Genomic DNA, 11694 nt, shown 5'->3' with positions numbered 1-11694 from the left:
TGCTTGGTCGATGGTAGCTACTACATATAGAGAGAACTCGACACTAGCTGGTAAGCAAATGAAGGAACCATTAATTACACAACATCGTGATCATGAACACATATAAAGAGAAGTGACCTCTCTTTATCCCTGCTTGGTCAAACAACAAGTTTTCATATATCTATTCGACGCTACTACAGATATAAAATATAACATCCCTAACATCATCAAGCGCCAAACTCTGAATGAATTTTCCCTTTTCATGTTTGACGTGATCAAGAAAGAATGCCGCCAATTCCTCTTGAATTGCTCGTATGCGATCATGTGGTAGGAGTTCATCCCGCATCTACCAGATCTAATTTAAAGAAGGGGGTTCAATACATACATATGAATGAAACTCAACACAATTGATGGTAATAAAATAAAATTATGAATATTGTTTACGTACTTCATATTGCTTGTCAGAGTAGCCCCGCTGAGAGGTCGAGTGGCGAATGAACTCACGAATGTAGTATCCACATAAATTATTCCCGCCTTCCTACCACAAGCACTTTACGAGAATAGAGTTCAATCAAACTGATAATCAATCATGATCATGGTATTGATGAAACTAGAATCAATGAGAGATGCACGGAGCTAGCTAGTACGACTTACTTTGGGGTGTGTAAAATGCAGCGCCTTCTTCTCTAGACCCGGAACCATTCTGGTGAACCTTCTCCAAACCCTACCAGGCAAAGAAAATGATTACTTGATATCAGGAAGTGAACGAAAGTTATCGATATGGTGCGATAATCATTGAACTTACTTCTGGAGCATTGCAGTCATGTCCGCATATTCCTCAGAATCTTTACATCTCGAGTCTAAGACATTTACTACTCCACCTTCAAGCTTAATGGATCGCAGAATGAAGTGGAACCTGTGCACACATAACTCATCAATTACATTACTTAACCTCGAGTAAGCGAAACCGAATATGCAGAAGACAGTAACACTCACTTGAAGTTGTAAGGAAAGAGTATTTCCCTTTGTTTTGATGTCGAAAGAATGCCTTTAGCAATTTTTCCTCAGTATCTTTGGCTCTGTTTTGTACCGACCATTCATTTACGGTATTTGGGCTAATGAACCCAATGTCATAGATTTGTAATCTTTTGCATTTGACGATCTTCAATCTGCATAATATAGTGAGGATAATTATATATACATGCAATGAACGAGCTGAGCTGGAGACTTAATTACAGAAGTAATAATACTTACAGACAATAGCAAGTCATGAGTTGTTTGTCGAGGGCATCTTGTTTGAATAAATAAAATAATTCCACAAATTCAACAGGGATCAGGTCGACTCCAATGAGGCCGTGCTCCTCTTGGATTCTCACCATCTAACTATCGTTCCCAGACTTCCTGTAGCTTTCCATGTACCAGTCATGCAATCTTTGCATCATCGTTGTTAGACGAGGGAGCTGATCAGGTTTCGCGAGAGGCTTCCTTGCTCATATCTAAAGATCTCTACTACCTCTAACGCTTCAAACTATACATCATCGCCCATGTAATCACCAAGATTGGTACCGAGCAGTAGCCCCGGATGATTAGCCATATCAATAGACACCTTGAGCGGGGGGGGGCACGATTGCTTCTCCTGTTTGCCGAGCTGGGGAATTGTTTTCCCACTTCTTCGTCTTGAACCACTAGTAGTACTTCCCAACTACCGCACTTCATCATATGTCCTTTCAACACATCGGTCATAGTTGGATTGCGACAGAGGCGGTGCTGGTCGCATAAGGGCATCCATAGAGCACTTCACTTTCACCGGATAAACCGTTTCCTTCAGAGGTGGAGGTTTCCCTTAAAAATTGGACTGCACTTCGGCTTGCACGATGTCATCGATTTCCTTCTCAGTCCTCTCATATGGTAACTTTGCAGGAGCCTTGATGCTTGGAACAAATTTGGATTTCTTCCCTCCTTTTGTACTGCTAGCCGCCGGAGCGTGGGTGTCTCTCTACCGCCGCTGTTGAGGCGGCAGATTCCGCTGACGCGCCAGAGCTGGCGAAGGAGGAGGAGGAGTGCGAGGACGCACCGGAGGAGGCGGAGGAGGAGGTGGAGTACGCTGACGCGCCGGAGAGAGTTGAGGCGAAAGAGGACTCTGCTGAGGGGCCTCATACAGCTGATCATTCTGCTGAGGGGCCTCATCCGACTGAGTCTGCTGAGGTGTCCAGTTTGGAAGCTTGATGTACTCCTTTCTCCATAGACAGGTACTCCTTAAAGCATTTTCCAGATGAATCTCCCCTTCACCTATAGGGTAGTCAAGCTCCAGCTCCTCAAATCCCTTTGTTATTTCATCCACCATCACAATAGGATAGCAATGTGGAATCGGACAACAATGGAAAGTTCCCTCAGCTCGAGGAGGTACAACAGAGCCAAGCACCATCTTCAAGGTCAGGTTCTGGCATTTTGCCATTAGGACACAATGTTCAGCCTCCTTGATACTATCCACGGGGTAGCGAGGAGTCGTGAAATCAGGCTGAACGAGCTCCGTAGAAGCCATGCTTCTTATCCGCAAAGATGGTGGGGTAGCTTCTGGGGACACAAAAGATTTCTTGTATTTGATTGCAGGGTTACTTGAGAGAGACTATCTTCATCCTACGCCTCCCACCGATTGATAAACCTTAGGTCATCCACTTGAGGGAAAATTCCTACTGTCCTATAAAACTCTACGCTTGGAGGCCCAACACGTGTGTACAAGAATAAAGTTGCGTAGTAGACATCAAGCTCTTTTCTGGCGCCGTTGCCGGGGAGATGAGTGCTTTAAGGTATATCTTCTGATCTTGCAATCGAATCTTTTAGTTTCTTGTTTTATCACTAGTTTGGTTTATAAAAAGAAAACTAAAAAAATGGAATTGAGGTTGCATCATATTGTTCATCTTTATAATGTCTTTCGTGAAAACGATGGAAAGGAAAATTGTGCTCAAATTGATAGAAGAAGAATTCAATAGAATGTTTGGCATAAATGATGAGCATGATTGCAATGTTGCTAGTATGAACTCTTTGAATATCCATGATGCTAATGATATGCAAAGCCACAAGCTTGGGGACGCTATGTTCGATGAAGATGATGTTTTTAGTCCCCCAAGATTTGATGTGCAAATTTGTCATAATGATTGCATGCCTCCTATTTATGATGATTATAATGATGAAAGTGGATTTGGAGAGGTCATGACTTTATTTAGTGATGAATCCACTATTTTGGAAGAGGTTTCAATTGATTATGATGAGAACAAAGTTGCTATCTATGATGATTATAGTGATGACATGTATGCTATAAATAGTAATGATAACCCTGAAACTTGTCGTCACGATTTTAATTTTCAATCCCATGATAGTTATTTTGTTGAGTTTGCTCCCACTACTATTGATGAGAAGAAATTTGCTTATGTGGAGAGTAATAAATTTTCTATGCTTGTGGATCATGCAAATAATGCTTTATGTGATAGTTATATTGCTGAATTCATTCATGACGATAATGAAAATTACTATTAGAGAGGAACATACGCTTTTAAATATTGCAATATTATCAAGTTCCCTCTCTTTGTGTTGAAGGTTTTGAAGTTGCACTTGTTTTGCCTTCCTATGCTAGATGACTCTTGTTCCCATGAATTATGGCTCACAAAATCCCTATGCAAAGGAAGAGGGTTAGGCTTAAATGTGCTTGTCATATGCTTCATGATGCTCTTGTTTTGTTTCAATTCTTATCTTTTATGTGAGAATCATTGAAATCATCACGCGTAGCTAAAAGGCATTAAAGAAAAGCGCTTGTTGGGAGACAACCCAACACTTTTACCTACTGTTTTTGTGTGTTCACATGAATAGGCTACTGTAGTAATTATGTTTTATTGTTTTTGTTTCAATAAAGTGCCAACTAACGCCTTTGGGATCATGTTGGGTGATAGTTGATTTCATCTTGCTGAAAATCAGAAACTTTTGCGCTCACGAAAATAACTCTCATTTTTAACAGAAGAGTGCTTTTGAGTTGATTATTTTTGCAGAAAATTAATATACAAAATTTTCACATGGTCCAATTTTTTTCATAATTTTTGGAGTAGCAGAAGTATGGTTTGAGTACAGATTACTACATATTGTTCTGTTTTTGACAGATTCTGTTTTCAATGCATAGTTTGCTTGTTTCCTTGTTTCTATGGCTTATATTGCTCAATATAAATTGTGGAAATGATATGCTACAGTAGGCATTGTGTAGAAACAATTATGAATCTTGTCTTTGACACTACCAAAGTGAAATGGTTTGCTCTTTATCATACTAACCTATCTCACGAAGTTCCATTAAGTTTTGTGTGATTGAAGTTTTCAAGTTTTGTATGAGATGTCGATATGAGGAGAATAATGAGTGGCAGGATCCTAAGCTCGGGGATTCCCAAGGCACCCTAAGGTAATATTCAAGTAATATACAAGCAACTAAGCTTGGGGATGCCTCGGAGGCATCCCCTCTTTGGTTTCCAACCTTATCGGTAACCTCACTTGGAGCTATGTTTTCATTCGTCACATGATATGAGTTTTAGTTGGAGCGTCAATTGGAGCTTGGGGATGCCCCGAAGGCATCCCCTCTTTCGTTTCCAACCTTATCGGTAACCTCACTTGGAGCTATGTTTTCATTCGTCACACGATATGAGTTTTACTTGGAGCGTCAATTGGAGCTTGGGGATGCCCCGGAGGCATCCCCTCTTTCGTTTCCAACCTTATCGGTAACCTAACTTGGAGCTATGTTTTCATTTGTCACATGATATGAGTTTTACTTGGAGCGTCAATTTATTTTGTTAGGATTTGCTTTATGTTATTTAGAATAATGGTTTGCATCTTTTATTTCAATAAAAGTGGCAAAGATAGCCTTTGCCATGCTTATTTTTCAAGTATACATGTTGCGGTTTCAAAACCGAAAGTTTATCGATGTTGCAAAAATTCCCTAGAAAGTCAGAATATGATAAATTTTTGAAAGTATTTGTAAAATAAGATCTGATAAATTTCCTAGAGTGTGGTATTTTTCTCATAATATTTGGAGTTAGGGAAGTATGACAAATTTTGCATTCTTTACAGATTGTACTGTTTTGGCAGATTGTTGTTATGGTTGCATTGTTTGCATATGTTTGCTCGTTTAATGATTCTATTTGAAGATAGGAGTATTAAATATGCAGAGGCATTTAGTATGCAATGTTGAATAATAATTTTAGTGATTTTCTACAGTAGAGAATGATAAGGTTTTGCATTGATTTATACGAACTTATCTCACGAGTTCTTGTTGAGTTTTTGTGTGGACGACGTTTTTGAGATTTAGGGAAACCGTGATATGAGAGGAATTAAGGAGATACAAAATCTCAAGCTTGGGGATGCCCAAGGCATCCCAAGCTAAAATTCCAAGAAGTCTCAAGCATCTAAGCTTGGGGATGCCCTAGTAGGCATCCCACCTTTCTTCTTCAACAATTATCGGTTAGTATCGGTTGAGCCTAAGTTTTTGCTTCTTCACATGAGTGGTTCTATTCTTGGAATGTCATTTTGTTTTGTTTTGCTTGTTGTTTTAATAAAAATACTTACATCTATTTTTTTTTAAAATAAACTAGAGTCCTCAAATAGTTGCCAGGAAGGCTAGGTAAGCGGCATTCACACCCCGTCAACAAAGCTCTTTTCTATGGAATTGCTCTAGTGCTTCACTTATATTCTATGAGTAAATTGTTGAATGAATTGAATATCATGAAGTTGAAATTACAAAATCATATCATGCCTAGTGGTAGCTTCACATTGGGTTTAGAAATTGAAATCTTTTGAGGCTTGACAATCACTATATTGGTCATACAAGCAATTCACGAATGATTAGTAGAAGGAAGAGAACTTTCACATGCAAATAAACTATCTTGAGAATCTTTTGTGATTGTGAGCCCCCATCAAAATATTATATGCCAAAATTGTTGACGTTGGACAAGGAAGACAACATAATTATTTATTTTTGTTCATATTCACATAGAAGTTATATTGTCATAGATCCTTCAACATGTGGTGCTTGCCCCCTATCTTTGCTAGCCAAAAATTCCGCATCAAGTAGAGATACTACTTGTGCATCCAAAAACCTTTAACCCAAATCTTGTTTTGAGAGTCCACCATACCTACCTAAGGATTGAGCAAGATCCTTCAAGTAAGTTGTCATCGGTGCAATAAGGCAATAAAAATTGCTTCTAAAAATGTTAGATCATTTAGTGTAAGAGAAAATTGAGTGTTGTACGAACTTGTGATGGCAAAGAATAAAAGTGGCAGACTACATAATAAAGGTTGCTATCATAAGGGGCAATATAACATGAGGTTCTTTTGCACTAAGGGGTTGAGCGTACAAACAAATAAGCGCATGGCAACCTCTGCTTCCCTCTGCGAAGGGCCTATCTTTTAATTTTATGTGTTTACTTTCATGTAAGAGTCAAAGTTTTTCTCTCTATTCCTTTTTATTTTCTCATTTGGCAAGCATCATGTGGCGAGGAAAGATCTAGGCACATATATCCAGTTGGATATGGGTAGCATGAGTTATAAGAAAGAATTGCTGTTATGATGCTAGGAAAAGTGATTGAAATTGTCATTGATCAAACTTATGCACTTTGCTAGCATTCACACTTCATAAATTATTTCTTTTATCATTTACCTACTCGAGGACGAGTAGGAATTAAGCTTGGGGATGCTGGTACGACTCCAACGTATCTATAATTTATGAAGTATTCATGCTAATATATTTTCATTCTTGGATGTTTTACAATCATTTTATAGCAACTTTATATCATTTTTTGGGACTAACATATTGACCCAACGCCCAGTGCCAGTTGCAGTTTTTTGCTTGTTTTTTTACTCGCGGGAAATCATTATCAAACGGAGTCCAAACACCGCGTAACTTTTTGGAGATTTTTTATGGACCAGAAGACCACCAGTGGGCCAAGGAAGCACCTGGGGGGCTGCTCGAGGGGAGTAACACCCACCAGGGCGCACCAGCAGGCCCTGGCGCGCCCTGGTGGGTCCCGCCCACCTCGGGCACCCCCTGGACCGCCTCTTCGCTCTATAAATTCCCAAATATTCCAAAACCCTTTGGGTAGCCCTAGATCAGAAGTTCCGCCACCGCAAGGCCTCTGTATCCATGAGATCCAATCTAGACTCCGTTCCGGCACCCTGCCGGAGGGGGAATCATCACCGATGGCGACCTTTATCATCCTGGCATCCACTGCGATGAGGAGGGAGTAGTCCAACCTCGGGGCTGAGGGTTTGTACCAGTAGCTATGTGTTTAATCTCCCTCCCTCCCTCTCTCTCTCGTGTTCTTGAGATGTCACGATCTTGATGTATTGCTGGCTTTGTTAATATAGTCGGATCATATGGTGTTTTCCCCTTTCTATCTTGTTGTGCTGAACTGAGTTTTTCCCTTTGAGATTTCATTGTTATTCGATTGAATACTTTTATGGATTTGAGAACACTTCATATATGTCTTGCAATTGAATACTCGTGGTGACAATGGGGTATTGTATTGATCCACTTGATATATGTTTTGGCACTCAACTCGTGGATTCCCAAGGTGACATTGGGGTAATCTATGCATAGGGGTTGATGCACGTTCTCATCTTTTGCTTCTCCGGTAGAAATCTTGGGGGACCCTTTGAAGTTCTTTGTGTTGGATTGAGTATTATGAAAATGAATTTGCTTTGGTGTTATTGTAGTACGAACTCTAGGATAGATCGAACGGAAAGAATAGCTTTGTGTTATTTTAGTACGTACTCTTGAATAGATCGAACAGAAAGAACAACTTTGAGGTGGTTTCCTATCCTACAAACAATTTACTCTTATGTTCTCCGCTAGATAGGAACTTTGGAGTGATTCTTCATCGCAATTTGAGGGATGGATATATGATCCAACTATGTTAGCATTGTTGAGAGATTGCACTAGTGAAAGTATGGACCCTAGGCCTTGTTTTCAAGCATTGCAATACTATTTTTGTGCCCGTTTACTATTTGCTACCTTGCTGTTTTTATTTATTCAGATTACAAAAATATATTTCTACCATCCATATTACACTTTTATCACCATCTCTTCATGAACTAGTGCATCTGTATAATTTACCATTGTATTGGATGTGTTGGGGACACAAGAGATTTCTTGTATTTGATTGCACGGTTGCTTGAGAGAGACTATCTTCATCCTACGCCTCCCACGGATTGATAAACCTTAGGTCATCTACTTGAGGGAAAATTGCTACTGTCCTACAAAACTCTGCGCTTGGAGGTCCAACACGGTTCTACAAGAATAAAGTTGCATAGTAGACATCAGCTAGCTCTCAAGTTCCTCTAGTTTCGCTAATCTTGCACTGAGCTTCTGCATTTTGGTTGCTTCCTCTTTCTTCTTTCTCTCTCGGCTTCTATAACCACCACTGTTGGGAAACCCATGCACCCACAAAACAGAGCTTGATGTGCCTCGTGTTCGTCCAGGGTGTTCAGGATTCCCGAGGGCATCTGTCAGCTCGTGTCCTTTTCTCTGCCAGGAATGAACGTCCCTTCATGCGCTGCCTTGATTGCTTTCTCAAGCTTCTTTGTGGGTATTGCAAGTTGATCGTTCATCCAAACACACTTCCCTGATTCTGTTTCCAAAGTTCCCCCAACCCCGAAGAGCCATGTCCTTGCCCGGTCGAGCCTGTGCAATGTCGCTGGTTGGACCCCTTAAGCAAGCAGGTCTTGCTCATCTTTGTCCCACAACGGCTGGCACTACAAAAAAAATACACTTCTGTGATGATACGTGTTTGTCACAGTAGGTCACGTTTTCTGTCATGCATGTATATCCATGACAAATTTATGACATAATCAAGATAGTCATACCTGTGCTGTCGTAGAAGTGTTCCATGACATTACCAAAATTATCATCACCGAAGTGTCCACTTCCATGACGATAAATTGCGCGTCACAGAAGTGCTTTCGTCAAGGGTGACCAACATGTGGCATCCACCGTAACGGAACACCATTAAGCTATCGGATCAGGTTTTGGATCTGATAACCCGTCAACAGCCCCGACCAATGGGGATTTTCCACGTGTAAAATCATCATTGGCTGGAGGAAACACGTGTCGGCTCATCGCTGGGACAGATGTCATCCACTCATTGGACAGAAGGCGCCTATGATACGTCGACACGTGGCACGGCCCAACAGAGGCCCATTGCTGTGAAAAGGCCGGCCCATTTGACTTAGTCAAAAGGTGGCGGGTCGGCCCATGGAAAGCCTGTTAATGGCCTGTTCGCAAATAGCCCATTTACAGCCCGCTAACCCAAGGCCCATTACGCCCTATTCGAATTAGGCCTAGTAGCGTCATCTGGGCCATCCAATATGATTCCAGCCCGTTGTCACTTCAGGCCCATGTATGGCCCATGACGTCTTTCGGCCCATATGAGGCCCTATGTAACTCTTGGCCTATTAATGGCCCATGGCGAAAATGGCCCGTAATGAACAGTGTATCACTTTACACCCATTAACGACCCGTGGTGAAACTGGCCCGTATAGAACAGTGTATCACTTTATACCCATTAACGTCCTGTTATTCTGTTGGGCCATTTCCAGCCCATGTCATCTTTCGGCCTTCTCAGAGCCCATTTATTCTTGGGCTCATTTCCAGCATTCGTTTACTTACGGCCCGTTACTGTCATTTTCTGCTTGTGGGCCAAATTCAGCCCGTGGTTATAGTCGGCCCGTTTGTGGTCCGTTAATACGTTGGGCCGTTTTCATAGCATCATCAAATACAGCCTATTAACGATGGCCCGTTATGGTCGGCCCATGAATGGACGATTCCAATTCTAGCCCGTTTACGGCCAGAATGTGGTCTGTTTGGCCCATGTTTGGCCAATCGATCATACGACCCGTATAAGGCCCATTGATGATACGGCCCGTAGAAGGCCCATTGTTTCTACGACCCATAGAAGGCCCATTGTTTCTACGGCCCATAGAAGGCCCACTGTTTCTACGACCCGTAGAAGGCCCACTGTTTATACGACCCATAGAAGGCCCACTGTTTCTATGGCCCATAGGCCCAGTGTCACTACAGTAAATATTAGCCCATGGTTATTGTGGCCTAGTTTTAAAAAATAGGTTATTGCAGCCACTAGCAAACCGCAGAAAAAGAACTGCACTGGCTACAGGCAAAAAAATAAACAAGACAACAAGGAAATAAATAAGCAAGCAACTTACACTAGGCTATCACAGCTATTACACATATTACATCCACTGGGCATCAAAGTTCGCCACCAGTGCAAATATAGGGAACACGGCAGCATATAAACGCCGCAGAAAAACAAGTCCAGAACTGAAACCACTTCAGAAGAGCTCAAGAAACAATATCCTGGGTACCCATAATGTTGGCAAGATGCTTAGCAAGATTATTAACTTTCTCTTGTTTGGCGCTTAAGTCCTCCAGCGCTTGTTGTTGCACCAGAAAGTATGCATCTGAATTCTGCAGGGACTTCCTCAGTCCTTTAGCTTCCTGTCGCATAACATCTAATCGATGTATTTCAACTTGAAGTTGAGACTCAATAAGCCGAACTAATTCAGGCAACGAGTTCGAAGAGCTGGTGCCAGCAGTGGTAGCCAGTAACTCGAACACTACATCAAGACAGGACTTTGGGGTTGTCTCAGTGTCTTCAATATAGTTTTTATCAGCTTTCTTGGAGACCAACAGGGATGTCTCACTATCTTGAACCTTATTTGTATTACTTCCTTTACCATTGCATAACAGGGTACTCTTCTCCAATATTTTATCCGCGTTCTAAAAGAGAAACAAACAAACACATCTCAGGTTTACAATGTAGTATATGAAACTCATTTTGGTAGACCAGTTCAGTAGTAAGGTGGACAGGATAACAACATGAAACAAACATAAATCTATGTAGTATGGTCACTGTATGGTCTATATCATTCTAGTTTATGTTGCCAAATCAAGATAGATAAAGTTCCAATCATATCTATTTAAGACAAAGCAGCATAGACAGAATATAAGTGTGGGAAACTACACAATAATAACAACACTTGTAATGTGCATGGCATGAGAACATAACTGTTTATTCAATTGAAACTGAAATCAACATAGAGCAAGTTACAACAGCAAACAGCCAAACACGTTGAAGAAACAGGTTTAAAACATACCTTTTGCGCCATTGGAGTTTCAATTGCATCCTTCAAATTTGAAATTGGTTGGTATCAGTAAATACAGTGATGCAAGAGCAAAGTAGTATGAACCATTGCTACGAAACCTGACCAAAGAACAATTCTTCTTCTGCTTTAAGCGTTGACTTCGGGTTCGGAGTGGTGGTCCTCGTGATTTGGGCACTGCAGTTGCTTTACTAACTGCTCGTGTTTGGGTGCTCTGTGGTGGAGACGGTGCTGTGTCAACGGGAACTGGGTGTCTATCCAACCGGGTAAGGGTACAATCTGCATGAGTGTGGGTTATGTGTGGTGGGGCTGGTTCTTGGGCAAGTACAACCGTGGTTCTATCTGCATCGACAGGTAGCACGATCTTTTCTGAAGACTATGTTTTTACTCCCACAGATAATGCCATCACTCCCTCCAATTGAAATGGCTGATAAACAAGAAAAGTAATTGAATGTACAGACATTGTAAGATAGACAAGTGCAATGGATAGTAGGGAAGAAAACAGGGCATGAA

This window comes from Triticum dicoccoides, chromosome 2B (assembly GCF_002162155.2).
Source record: "Triticum dicoccoides isolate Atlit2015 ecotype Zavitan chromosome 2B, WEW_v2.0, whole genome shotgun sequence".
In the NCBI taxonomy this organism is placed as follows: domain Eukaryota; kingdom Viridiplantae; phylum Streptophyta; class Magnoliopsida; order Poales; family Poaceae; genus Triticum; species Triticum dicoccoides.
Note: the sequence above shows the minus strand (reverse complement) of the source record.